At 38.7% G+C, this 12,509-nt stretch overlaps 1 long non-coding RNA gene across 2 annotated transcripts; it reads right to left on the reverse strand.

Moving 5' to 3' along the window:
* Nucleotides 1–2,699: 2,699 nt before the first annotated feature.
* On the reverse strand, nucleotides 2,700–6,681 carry LOC148215013 (uncharacterized). Of its 2 annotated transcripts, XR_015796906.1 has the most exons (4): nucleotides 6,502–6,681; nucleotides 5,230–5,553; nucleotides 4,137–4,223; nucleotides 2,700–2,994 (listed from the first exon to the last, which is right to left on the reverse strand). It is a non-coding gene; the product is annotated as an uncharacterized LOC148215013 (long non-coding RNA). The 2 variants fall into 2 exon arrangements; XR_015796905.1 differs by lacking the exon at nucleotides 6,502–6,681 and having other exon boundaries at nucleotides 5,230–5,703.
* Between the last annotated feature and the right edge of the window lie 5,828 nt (nucleotides 6,682–12,509).

Here is a 12,509-nt window from a genome sequence, read left to right on the forward strand (position 1 = left end):
GCTGGATCATACCAAGATTAGGCGGTCTTGCCCAGTATAGCGCTTCTCCCAGGGGCCACCCAGAAGAGAGGGCATCACTGGGCCCCAAAGAGAGAAGAAAAGTGGGGGCAGATCGTGGGGTGATGGCTTCTCTTCCTCTTGCCTCAACCATTCACTGCAGAATGAAAGAGGCAAGCAGGAAATACCATTTCAGCTCTAAATTAATCCTTGAGAACCAAGCCCTGATCAGTCACTGGTGTCTAAAGCGACAGCTAGATTAGGAACCCAACTTGCCACTGAGAAAGCATTTCTTTAAAAAATGGACTGAACCATCCAGCTGATCGCAGTGAGGAACAGAGCAAAGCCTTTGTCCTCAATGAGTTTTATCACACCCAGATGAATTGCCCCCTCCTGAGTAAAGTCTCTGCAGAGAATTGGAACGCTTCCTTGCTTATTTTTAACAGCATAGACTAGGAATTGCAGGGTCCTGCGAGGGGGAGAGAAACTTTCCGCTTTCTCAGTGCCATGCATAACTCTATACAGTATACTTGGATTATGTGCCCCTCGTGCCCTTTGCGCTAAGCTAAAAGGTTTCAAATATAATCCTTTTCTGAAAAGAAAGGTGTTGATCAAGAAAGCCCTCTGATCATTTTGACTGCCCTCTTCTGCATTTTTTTTTTTTTTTTGGCAGCACAATTATGTCTTTTTTTCAGATGTGGTCACCAGAATGGTATACAGTATTCTAGCTGCAGACACGCCATAGATTTCTATAAAAATGTTACAAGATTGGCACTTTTGTTTTTAACCTCCTTCCTAGTGATCCATACAGTGGATTCTAATAATGATCCCAAAATGCTCCTTGAAATGCTTTTTAAACATTCTCTGGTGAGTCTAATAAAGACAAAACAGTATTTTCTGATGAATTATCTTCAGCCAAATCCTAAGAAGAATATTTTACATTTCTGCCCATACTATAACATAGGCTTTTCAGTCTTTAATTCGAGTCCCATCAGTTCATTTGAAGGGGAAATTAGAGTCAGGTGTTTAAATCAAGGGGATGATAATCAGGGCTGAATCCCGCCTTATTTAAAGAACCGAATTCTGGGTATTCAGTGTTTGGTCTTCACATTGCAGGTATGTGGAAGTGTGTCGTGGCTCCAGCAAAGGAGATTTCTGAGGACCTCTGGAAAACAGTTGTTGATGCTCCCCTGGCTGGAAAAGATGACAAAACTATTTATAAAGAGTTTGGACTTTGCCATTGATTGAAACACCTGACTTGTAATTTCCCCTTCAAATGAACTGATGATCCTAGAGTGTTACAGACTTTTGCCACACACAAATATATAGCTTTGAATCATTTTCCTCAATAAAGAAATGAGCAAGTATAGTGTTTTTGGTTTATTTGTTTAATTGGGTTCTCTTTAGCTTTAAGCATTGTGTGGAAAACTGATCATGTTTTAGGTCATATTTATGCAGAAATATTGGACATTCAAAAGAGTTCACAAACCTCTAAGCCCCACTGTATATCAGCCTTACAGAGGAGTGAGGTTGGTATCTAGTCCTCTGGGGTGCTTGTGTCTGTAAGGGAAATGCAGTCTGTGGGACTGGGTAGAGTGGATTGTAGGAGAAATAGTTTGTTAAGAACTGAAGAATCTGCAATCCTCATATGGGCCAGGTTACACAAGGCTGAATGCTTTCTCTTTCCTGCTGAGTGAAGTTTCTCCTTGTCTCTGAGACCCCATGTTGTGATTGAAAACCCTGCTTCCTCCTAGGGCAACTGAGGAAAACATGGGGGCAAAGAGGTATTAAGCAGTACTGCAGTACTGCTCTATATCACAGCTATTCCTGATTTCTCCAGTCCAAGCTGGTGTGAAGCAGTAACACTTTCATGCCTATTTTCTATCTTGTAGGCACTTTTGTCCAATTCTCTTAAAACCTGCATTTGCCCGTGCAATCTTAGCATGGTAGAAATCTGTGTATACATTTACAGAATATATATACATTTTAACCAATGTGCATATTCTGCATAGAGTTTTTAGTTGCAGATTGCACTGGAACGTTAAAAAAAAAAAAAGCAAGTTTGTTACATATGAGCATTCTGGATCTCCTTAGAGCTGCGGATGTGAATTCTGGAAACATTTATAAAATCAAATGGATTTTTCATTAATTTTCACTCTCAGTTGAATTCAACTTTGGAAGAGAAGCACTTTTTAGGAGAGGTTTTTGGAGAGGATCCCCCTGCTCTTCACTTAAGAACTGCTGTGATACTAATAGAAGACTACTGGAAATGTGGCATTTGGAGGAGTTGGATCCTTCCAGATTTTGATATAAATTGCCTAATCCACAGTTCTGGATATGTAGATCTGGTCTTTGCTGTCCACAGGACCTTGCACTTCTGATCAAGCAAATCTGCCAAAATACATTTGGAATACACTTTTTTTTTTTTTTTTACAAGAAAATGAATTTAGGAACATGTGCTTTAATAGGGCAAATATACATTTTAATATTTTTGTAAAGCAAGATTCTAAAAATGCAGGTGGATCTTTGAGTAAACAGATGTGAAATATCATAGGCTGGATATCGAACCACCTGGCTGTCCATAGGTTATACATCTCAGATTAATAGGTTAGCTCATGCAGGACCACAGCTGGTAAAGGAACAACATTTCAATGTTTTATTGACAAAGCTGTCTGCTATGATTAAAGATTGCTTCAGGGGAATGCAGGCATGTGATATAGCAGGCACCATTATAGAGGAAGAATTATATTTGAGGAAAGGGTGGATATGTTTTAATGTCCTGAAATCTGCTTAATGCGATGTGTGCAGAGGTGGAGAATGAGATTGTATATTTCCTAGGATTTCTGGTGCATCACTTTGCACACTTCTGGTTGTGGATTCTTCACTCTGACTTGGAGCAGAAATCACCGTATTATAATCTGGAGGAGGAGGAAGATTCCTTTCCATAGGAACTGCCATGCCATTGCTGAACTGATACGGCACCAAAACCACAGACTCCTGCAAACCAAAAAGTGATTCTTTAAGATGCATTATCCATATTCTCACTGCTCTTGTCATGGTTATCGTGAGGACATTCAGTGACACCATCTTTCTAGGGATCATCGTTAAAAAGAAGGGTCTGAATTCCTCAGAAGCAACATTCTTCCAATGCAAGCCTTATTTCCCTTATAAGGAATAAGATCTCCCATGTCTTTACAGGTGTTGGGTTTTTTTTCCTCACTGCCTTAAAAGTAAATGACTAGAGGGTCTGGGTATCCTATGTATAATGTTACATTATATGTAATTATAAAATTATAATTAAAAGTGATTTAATGTATCATAACTGAAAATCCTCGTACCAAAGCTTTACAGCTTGTACAAAGGTTTAATGAAACAAAAACAGAGAACAGAAAACCTCTCTTCCTCATATTCTGCTTCTCAGAGACACATGCAAGGGAGGGGTTAAAAAAGGTGGACGTGGCATCACAATGCCCACACCCTACTGTAAAGTCTTTTTTTGCCCTCTGTGGGTGCTGTTGCTGCTTCTACTCCAACTAAAGAGGGAAGAAATAGGAGGCAATCTGTTAGCATCCAGCAACAGTGCTGTTATTAAGACTGCCCAAGACACTTTCTCCAGTTGCTCGAGACCAGCCAACAATGTAGCAGTTGCTTATTTGCTGCCTTTCCCATAATCATTGGCTATATCTGACCGTGCAACGCTGATAGGTTTTATACATATGTCAGAATTCTTTCTTTGTTAATGCTGGTCAGTTATCATTCTTGGCTTCCTTCTGCACTAACTGTTCTCTGGAACACTTGTCCTTCATTTACTCTAATCTTTAATGATTGGGTTATGAAGTTTAATGAGAAATGTTGTGCCGGTCACTATTACTTAGCCTAATATAATTATAGGCCGTCCTTTCACTGGTGATTATAGCATCTTCGAGCATCACCCAGCCATCACTGAGGAGATAGAGCCTCTCTCCTTATTACTCTTATTTAAGTATGATGGTGGAATGGTGAGAGAAGTGCCATAAATTGCTAGTAAAGAAGAAGCTATAGCCTTGTTGGGAGGATAAAAGGAAGGTGAGCAATACAAATATAACCAATAAAAATGCTTCTGACTCAGATGAACACCAAGCACAGGATCAAATGCTTACTGGGTCAGGAATACAGCAGGTAGCCTGGCATCCAGAATGTGCTGAGGCCCACTCTAGCAAAGAAGAGCAAAACAGAGATACCCATGCCTATAAACAGAGAAGCGGGGGGAAAGAGACTCATTAGGTATCCCTAAGTAGGACTAAATTAATTTGGTTGCAACATTAAAGAGTGCCCCATAACCATCTTTAAAAATTACAAGGGAAAAACAAATTAATTGGTAAGACTCCACCAGGAATACTTTCTCTGTGTCTTGCAACAAGGCAGATCAAACTCTGCATACCTGTTTGACATTGCCTAGATTCTCACATTACACTAAACCATGCTTTTTAAATCATGGGTTGTTGAATAACAATTTTCTCATAAGTTGTTTCTATCTTCTCTTATATGCATATTATGTATTCAGTTTCCTTTCGTATATGCATTTGTGAAACTTGCACTCTGATTCCCATTTAGTGCAGATTAAGCTAGTTCATATTAACATGCCCATTAAATGAATTTCACCAATTTTTCACACTGACATTTCTGTATTTCATTTAAGCCAGGGAAGCCAAATTTTCCTTAAATGTTCAGTTGTAACAATTTATATATGAAAGGAAAAACCTAAAATTGGCTATTCATTTTAGATTAACTTAAATACTCCATAGAATTTTCCCAATATTTCCATCATGTAGAATCTTCAGCCTTGTTTTTAAGATAATCTTGTGGCAATTTTACATTTAACACAAAGGGAGTTTCAAGAGAAGATACTAGGTATGACATTATTCCTAATTAATTTAATGTTGATATTATAAAGTAGCAAGGTTGACATACATCATTTAAAGGTAAATTAAATATACATCCTTTTTTTTTTTCTGAGATAAGAATGTTTAGCATCCATTTGTAACAACATTTCTATCCAGAACTTGCCAGTCATCAAAAATGAAATGAAAAGGTTTGCTTTCTGTTTTTTCCAGTGCATTTCCTATAGTTTTCAAATCAAGCTGCCTTTCTAATTTGGATAGTAGTCACTGTTGAAACCAATGGAAACTGCTGCTGTGAAAACTAGCAAACAAAACTGAAGGTGTAAGAAATTTCTCTTGCCCTTAATTTTACCTTTCCCTGTTCATATTCAGTTGGATTTATAGGGTCAAAGGGATAAGAAGTACAATGATGCCGAAGGATGCCATCACAGCACTTGTGATGTTTGTTCCCATACTGCATTTCACCTGAAAGAGAAAAACAATTCAGGACCCCAAATCCTGGAGAACAAACTCATAGCTCTCCTCACCATGAAACAGTCAAATAAGAAGTATCACCCAGGGAACGTGAAACAGCACATGCCGATGGTAAGAAGCTCGGGTTCAAGTTCCAACCTTTACTGAGGTTTTCATTTGGGGAAAGGTAAATCCAAAGAGAATTGAGAAACAGCTGACTGGGCTGTGGAAAGAGCAAACTATAGAGAGTTAAAACAGAAAAAAAAATTGTCCAAGAAACTAACCAGAACACAGAGACAGAGGTTAAGTCCAGAAATACAAATCCACTTCTTTGAATTCTCAGTCTCTCTCACCCCCATATTTCCAGATTGAATTCTCAGTCTCTCTTATCTGCCCCCCCCCCATATTCCCAGGTTGGATTCATTAACTACATAAATCCAGTTCCCTCTCTTTTTAAAAGATAATTCCCCCCAGAACTGATTCTCTCCCTGACCCATGTATGCCTCAAAACATGCACATCACCTCTGCTTCCTTCTCCCATCATACTGCATTGCACTCTACCTATACCTCCCATATCTGCTCTAGTTTGTTTTCCTGCTCTTAAATTGTTGGATTAGCCCTAGCCTCCATTGCCCCATTTTCCTCCTCCTCCTCCTCCTCCTCCTCCTCCTCCTCCTCCTCCTCCTCCTCCTCCATTGTTTACCACCAACTTTCCTCCAACTTACCCTCAGCTCTGCTGCCTTCCTCAGTCGTTCTGCTACCATTTAACTGAAGCCTCAGCTCTAATCAGACACAGTGAACATGGAAACATTTTCTTCATTTTTTTCCCTTTCTTTCTTTTGGGTAGGCAGGAGGGCTTCAAACCACACAATCTCCAGGAGCCTACAATCTTTATTTCCTAAGAATATTTCTGGATACATAAGGCCCCACAGCATTCCATAGAATAAAGATGACAGATGGGATTTGGAAGAACTACTGGCCATCTCTCCCCAAAACTATCAGAATAAATATATATGTAAAATAATAGGTTGATGAATAAATCAGCAAGGTACTTTGCAGGTCCAGAGGAAGATGACTGCAGGCATCACACAATAAATGGTATGGAAGGATAAGAAAGAAGAAGGTTGTTAGATTGACCATTGTAGAAAAGAGTGTTTTACTTATTTCTTACCGAGTAAGAAGATAGGTGGTTTTCAGCTGACATAGACAGGGATCCAAAAATAATAAACTATGCAAAACAGGAAAAAAGGATTGATTGCAGCTTACATACAATTTATAAAAACATTTTTTTCTATTCAGTGAAATCAGGATGTGGTGGAAGTGATTGTACATAATGCCAGCGTATTTTTTTTCTTTACTGTTAATTAGTGCCATTGTTAAGGAGGATAACTATACTTTACATCATCATCACCACCACCACCATCATCATCATCTTCATCATCATCATCATCATCATCATCATCATCATCATCATCATCTCTTTTTCAATAGGAAATCAGTTCTCCAAGGGCCCTTAGCCAAAACTTCATAGGTTGCTATATCTACCTATTGCACTAAGACATAAACCATAGTTTACAAATTATAATGACTGGCTCAAGTAACACACTAAGCAGAAACCAAACAAGTCACATGATCATCTGATGTTTGAATCCAGCCATGGTTCTTCTTCATAGTCTTACCCTAACCTCTGTTTCTTGGTTACACTACAGTAGAGTGAATGTGGTAGAAATCAGCAAATCCCTTTCTCATCCTTCCCCTCTCCTCTCCAAATAATCTGCTGAAAATAACCTCCCCTCCTCATTTTTAGAAAGATTGCTAACTTGGGTCCACGCAAACACTGGTTCTCGGCATGCAAAATCTCAACATCCAAACAGATATTTGCATGTAGATTTATATTCAAAACCATATGCATTGAAGATCTAGTAATCCTCTATCATTAACAACATCAACACTGACAGTGTACTACTTACAATAATCTGCCCCAGTAAGGATAGGCTCCAGAAGTACTAATGGCTATATGTGGTGGCCTATAAACCACAGGTGAAATAGTGCCAAAACCAAACAGAATCTGGGCTTCCTGTGGGGAAAAAATGTAACATATGTATTCTAAGTACTGTACTTTACCTACTCTTAATTCTTAGAATTAACTTCTTACATTACAGAGCACAGTCCATTGCATGTGGGAACCAAAGACCTGCAAATAATTATTCAGGACCTCTAGCCTGGCTTCATCCCATCTATATATTATAGATCTCTTAACTGATGACAGCATTTGCCTGTTGAACCATTCCATTCCAATGAGTGCTTTCTTCTCAATGCCTTGACATGCTCAGTGATTTGTTATTTTAATTATAAACTACCTGATTAGTTGTTTTACTCTAATATTACTGAACATGTTCTGTCAGCTATTGGATAAAGTTTTTATGTGCAATTTCTCCTAATGCATTTGGAATGTCATTATATTGTATATAACTCCAAGTTGGTATTGGCTTGCAAGGTAGTTTCTAGATTAGAGATCCTAGCTTTCATAGGTTACTGTAGGTATGTTTGGGGTTAAACTAGACTTTGGTTGTGCTTGTGACATTCTAGGCAAAATGTGCCAGAACTGACCACTGTTCTACAGGTAGTCGTCACTTAGCAACCACAGTTAGGACCAGCAACTTGGTCACTAAGCAGAAAATCACATGACCGTGACTTACGATTTTACTTCTGCCTTCCATACTGTACAGAACAAACTCTGCTGTCACAAGCGAAAATGCACACTGGTTGCAAAGTACATGAATGGCAATCACATGACTGAGGGATGCTGCAATGGTCATAAATGCAAGTATTGGTCACAAAGTAATTTTTTTAGCACCGCTGTAACTTTGAACGGTCACTGCACGAGGCAGTTGGTAAGTGAGGACTACCTGTATTCTTATATTTAGCAGGGAATGCTGCATATGGCACTGGTATGACTAAACCTGGCAATCTTATTAACAAGCATTATGTAAAACCCTAGATTGATTAAAGCTATAATGGATAGCAAAGATGTAAGAGCATAGGTGTACACCAAGGAGGCAAGAGGGTAGAGCGACAAAGGGTGCATCAAATCTTTGCAGTTAGTAGCAGATGCCTGTGTGTAAGATTAGTATATGGTAAACAGCATGAATTAATAAAGTGAAAGAAAGAAAAAAAAATATGTTGTATGTTGTGAAACTAAGAGAAATCCAGAACAAGTAAATAAATCTTTATATCTTGGTAGGCTATTTACTAAAAATGGAGAAATTTTAAGAGATATGCTGGTAGAAAAATGGTGGATTGTATGTGGCCAATTTGTTTGTTCGGTTTATATGGCTGCGCATCTCAAATACATGACTCTGGGTGACTTACAACAATTAAAAACAATAGAGAAACAAGGAGCAATGTATCCTGTTGTGTGAAATTACTGGTAAAAGTGTGAAATGACTATGTATAAGAATATGCTTCTGCTCATTCTTTTACAGAAGTGAGATTGGAATCTCAGGGGAATCCTTAAAGTTGAATGCAACGGGCATGGCATACCTGAGTATGTGTGTGGTATAACAAGAAGAGAGAGGGTCAAGAATGAATGGGTGCTGTATGAATGTGAATTGAAGACAGAAATGAATGACTAGTATGAAAAAAAAACATGTTGAGGTGGTTTGGTCATACAGAGAGAATGGACAATGATCAAACGGCAAAACACATTTATAGAGGAAGATGAATGGGTAGAAAGCAAGGGGAAGACCAGGAACATTACGATTAGGTGGGGTTGATGCGATCCTCAAATTGAGAAAGGAAATAATTTAAAGAGGAAAAGGCAATATATGAAGCCCCACATGGATGTGATGGAAGTAAGGATGGTTTGCAAAGATACATATGGAGAGACAGAGTAAATGATGTTAATGTAAATTAGATTTAGTGAGATTTTCTTTTCATCTCCTAATGCCAATTTCTTTTGCTTACTCTTTTCTAAGTTTTGCATAATGTTGTTTAGCCTGAAAGAGAATAGGTGACGGGTATGTATGAATGTAGATCTTAAATCAACCTCTTTGTCCCTATTTACCCACACATACAGATCAGTGGTGTTTAGCACTATGTACCTGACCGTAGGATTCCAGTCTCAATCATTGGCGGAATATACATTTTGGAGTGAGAAATACTCTCAGATTCTCTTGTAGATAGAGATGTTCAGTCTGAGGCTATATGGTCACATTAGGAATTCCTCTTAAAATGTTTAATTCCTGCCTGACTCTGACTTGCACCTATTCCTCCTCTGATCACAGAATATTCTAGGTGACCTTTGCAGCACTGTCTTTTGGAACTGATACTTCTTGGTCAGTGCAATATTAAATCCTTCCTCCTGTTCCTGCAGAGAAACCTTTGTTTTCATCATGGGGCTCAACATGAGCAGATATCAAATATGCTTATGCCCAGAATCTTGAGGCTTGCTTTGAGGATTTTCTTCAGTGGCCCCTGCTGAGAGTTCAGCTGAGGTTGAAGGCTGGGATTTCCATAAATGTACTGTACTGCCCCTTGGGGTGGGTGGATATTAGCCATTCTTGCTGGCTGTATTACCAGAGCTAACTGATCTGCAAAGAGAGGAACATTTCAGCAAAGATTACAAATCCCCACAACTGTACACACTTCTGAAACAGCTCCCTGCCAATATGGATGCCACCTACATATTCAGTAGGACAGCATGGTTAAGAATGCCTGGCTGCTCTGCACCCAAAGGCTGCAAACAAGGAAACTGCTGGAAGAAAGAAGACAAGGGAGGATATGTTGCTTTTTGTCCCAGAAGGAAATAAACTCATGTAAATGAAGCTGCATCTTCACAGTAATCTGCTCTAGTTTCTAAAGATGGGGGTTAGCTCCCATGGACAGATGAAAAAAGAAAAAAAAATCAGTCCCGCATTCTTAATCCTTCTGTACAAGCAATGAAGTATAAGAAGTGTAGTTTGTCTAAGCCAGTGTTGTCCAAACGTGGCCACTTTAAGATGAGTGGACTTCAACTCCCAGAATTCCCCAGCCAGCCATGCTGGCTGGGGAATTCTGGGAGTTGAAGTCCACTCATCTTAAAGTGGCCACGTTTGGACAACATTGGTCTAAGTAGACACATCTGAAGAAGGTTGCTTTAAGAATTTACAACACAGATCTCCAATTGCAAGGTAGGAACAGAGCAATAAATAATTTCATGTATGTCATTAATGGAGAGTTTCCCATTCTCTGTCCAATGATGTGGGACTATGTCCTTTGGAATTGAGACCCTGGGGTTCTATGAAATCCTTGAACCCTTTTTTGTGGTCTCCAGAGCATTGTCTACTCCCACATCCAGAAAATCAACAGCAGCAGTTTCCCTTGCGTGAAGACTAGTGCAGCACTGGAAAGATATACATAGTACAATGCAGAAAATTTTGAAATTTAAATCTGAAATGAAACCAAATTTGTCTTACTAGACACAATCCCAGAAAAAATCAACAAGAAACATCGATGTATTAAGTTACATGCTTATGGGAGCGAGAATAAATGTTGCCCAAGATAACTGAAAGATACAATTCTGACAACATCTGATTGGAAACTTAAACTTGGAGAATATGCAGCAATGGCAAAATTAACAATATATATTCACAACAGAAGTTTAACCAAATTTAAGCAAGAATAGTTCCCATGTATACAATATATCACACAGAATGGCAAATACAAACACTTACAGTTTGGCTGCTAAGGGGCCTAAAATGCTAATAAATACCCTAAATTAGCAGAAGCACAAAAAAACAAAAAAAAAAAGCGAGAAACCAAATAGCCTTTTTTTTCTTCCCTTTTTTCTCTTCCTTCCTTCCTTTTTTACTTGTAGGCATTGTTGTTAAAATTGCTTTGTCTGTCTTTTTTCCCTCCAACATGCATAAATAATACTAAGTAGTAATACAGTGGAGACCTTAATACTAAGTAATCAGCTTACGACAGAAATCCGTATTGTACAACAAATATTTGCAGTCGTTTTTTAATGTTATATTCAGTTCTCGATGCAAAGCTAAATAATCTCATGCCTATTAACATTGACGTTTTAAATCATAGTTAATACCTGTATAATACCTTCTTTTTTTCTATCTTTAATGGTCTAAGTTATTTAGACAGAGTCTAAGAATCTTTACTCAGTACTGTATAAATACCATTGTATCAAAATAATATAACGTATTATGTATGTTTTACAACAATATAATAAAACATGTCAAAAAAAGAAGACTGTAGTGCAGGAATGGACAATCTATTCTAGGGATAAATACAGTCCCTGAACCCCATTTTCTGGCCTATGGAGCTGCGCCCAATCACAATTGTTGAAAATCAGTATTACAATGTCCCATCATTTTGAAAAAGTAAGTGCATGCATATAGTGTATGCTCTCAAAAAAGCTACATATAATTTAGAAAACTCATAAAAACCTACACCTCCCCTCCCCCATTGCTAAACTAAGAGAATATGGAAGATATTGCTTCCATCACTTTGTATCACTGCTTCACATCTTACAGCCCTTGTCCTTACCAAAGATTAAATATGGTCCATCCTTGTGATAGTGGAAGTCCTAAGAGAGTGCCGGATAAGTTCTGGGAGATCTGGGTTCAAATCCTTACTTACATGGCTGAATGTGTGCCTTTGAGACGTTCATGATCTCCTAGCTTAATTTATTTCTTGGGGTATTAAAAGGATAATATGGGATGGTGGTACAGAATTAGTATACTGTTTAAATTTCTGGCATGGTGGGATAGAAGTGCAATAAATAGACAAAGCTAGTAGCATCATCACAGTGATTAGACTCGATCCAAAGGTTCAGATAATCTCCCTTGGCAATCTTATGTAGGTATTCCAAACATAGAGTCCTGGGAACTAAACCAAATCAAACCAAACATAGATCACCCATTCCCGGCTGGGTACCCACGTGTGGCACTTCAGCTCCCCCAAATTCCTAGCCAGCATGACTCTCCTGGGATTGTGGAGAGGCCAGCTCTCTGCTCATTCTAGCTTCTGGAGCTCAGCTCTGGATCACATTAAAATACAGGTAAAGACTGCCTTGAGTTGAGCCACTCTCCTTGTGGCTACCTGGTCATGCAATTTTCTTGGTAGCAATGCAGAAGTGGTTTTCCATTGCCTCCTTCCAGGATGAATCCCAGTTTAGTTCTG

Source organism: Python bivittatus, unplaced genomic scaffold (genome assembly GCF_059951505.1).
Source record: "Python bivittatus isolate LINGU-HERP-01145 unplaced genomic scaffold, Pbiv_v1 ctg000480_np1212, whole genome shotgun sequence".
Lineage (NCBI taxonomy): Eukaryota > Metazoa > Chordata > Lepidosauria > Squamata > Pythonidae > Python > Python bivittatus.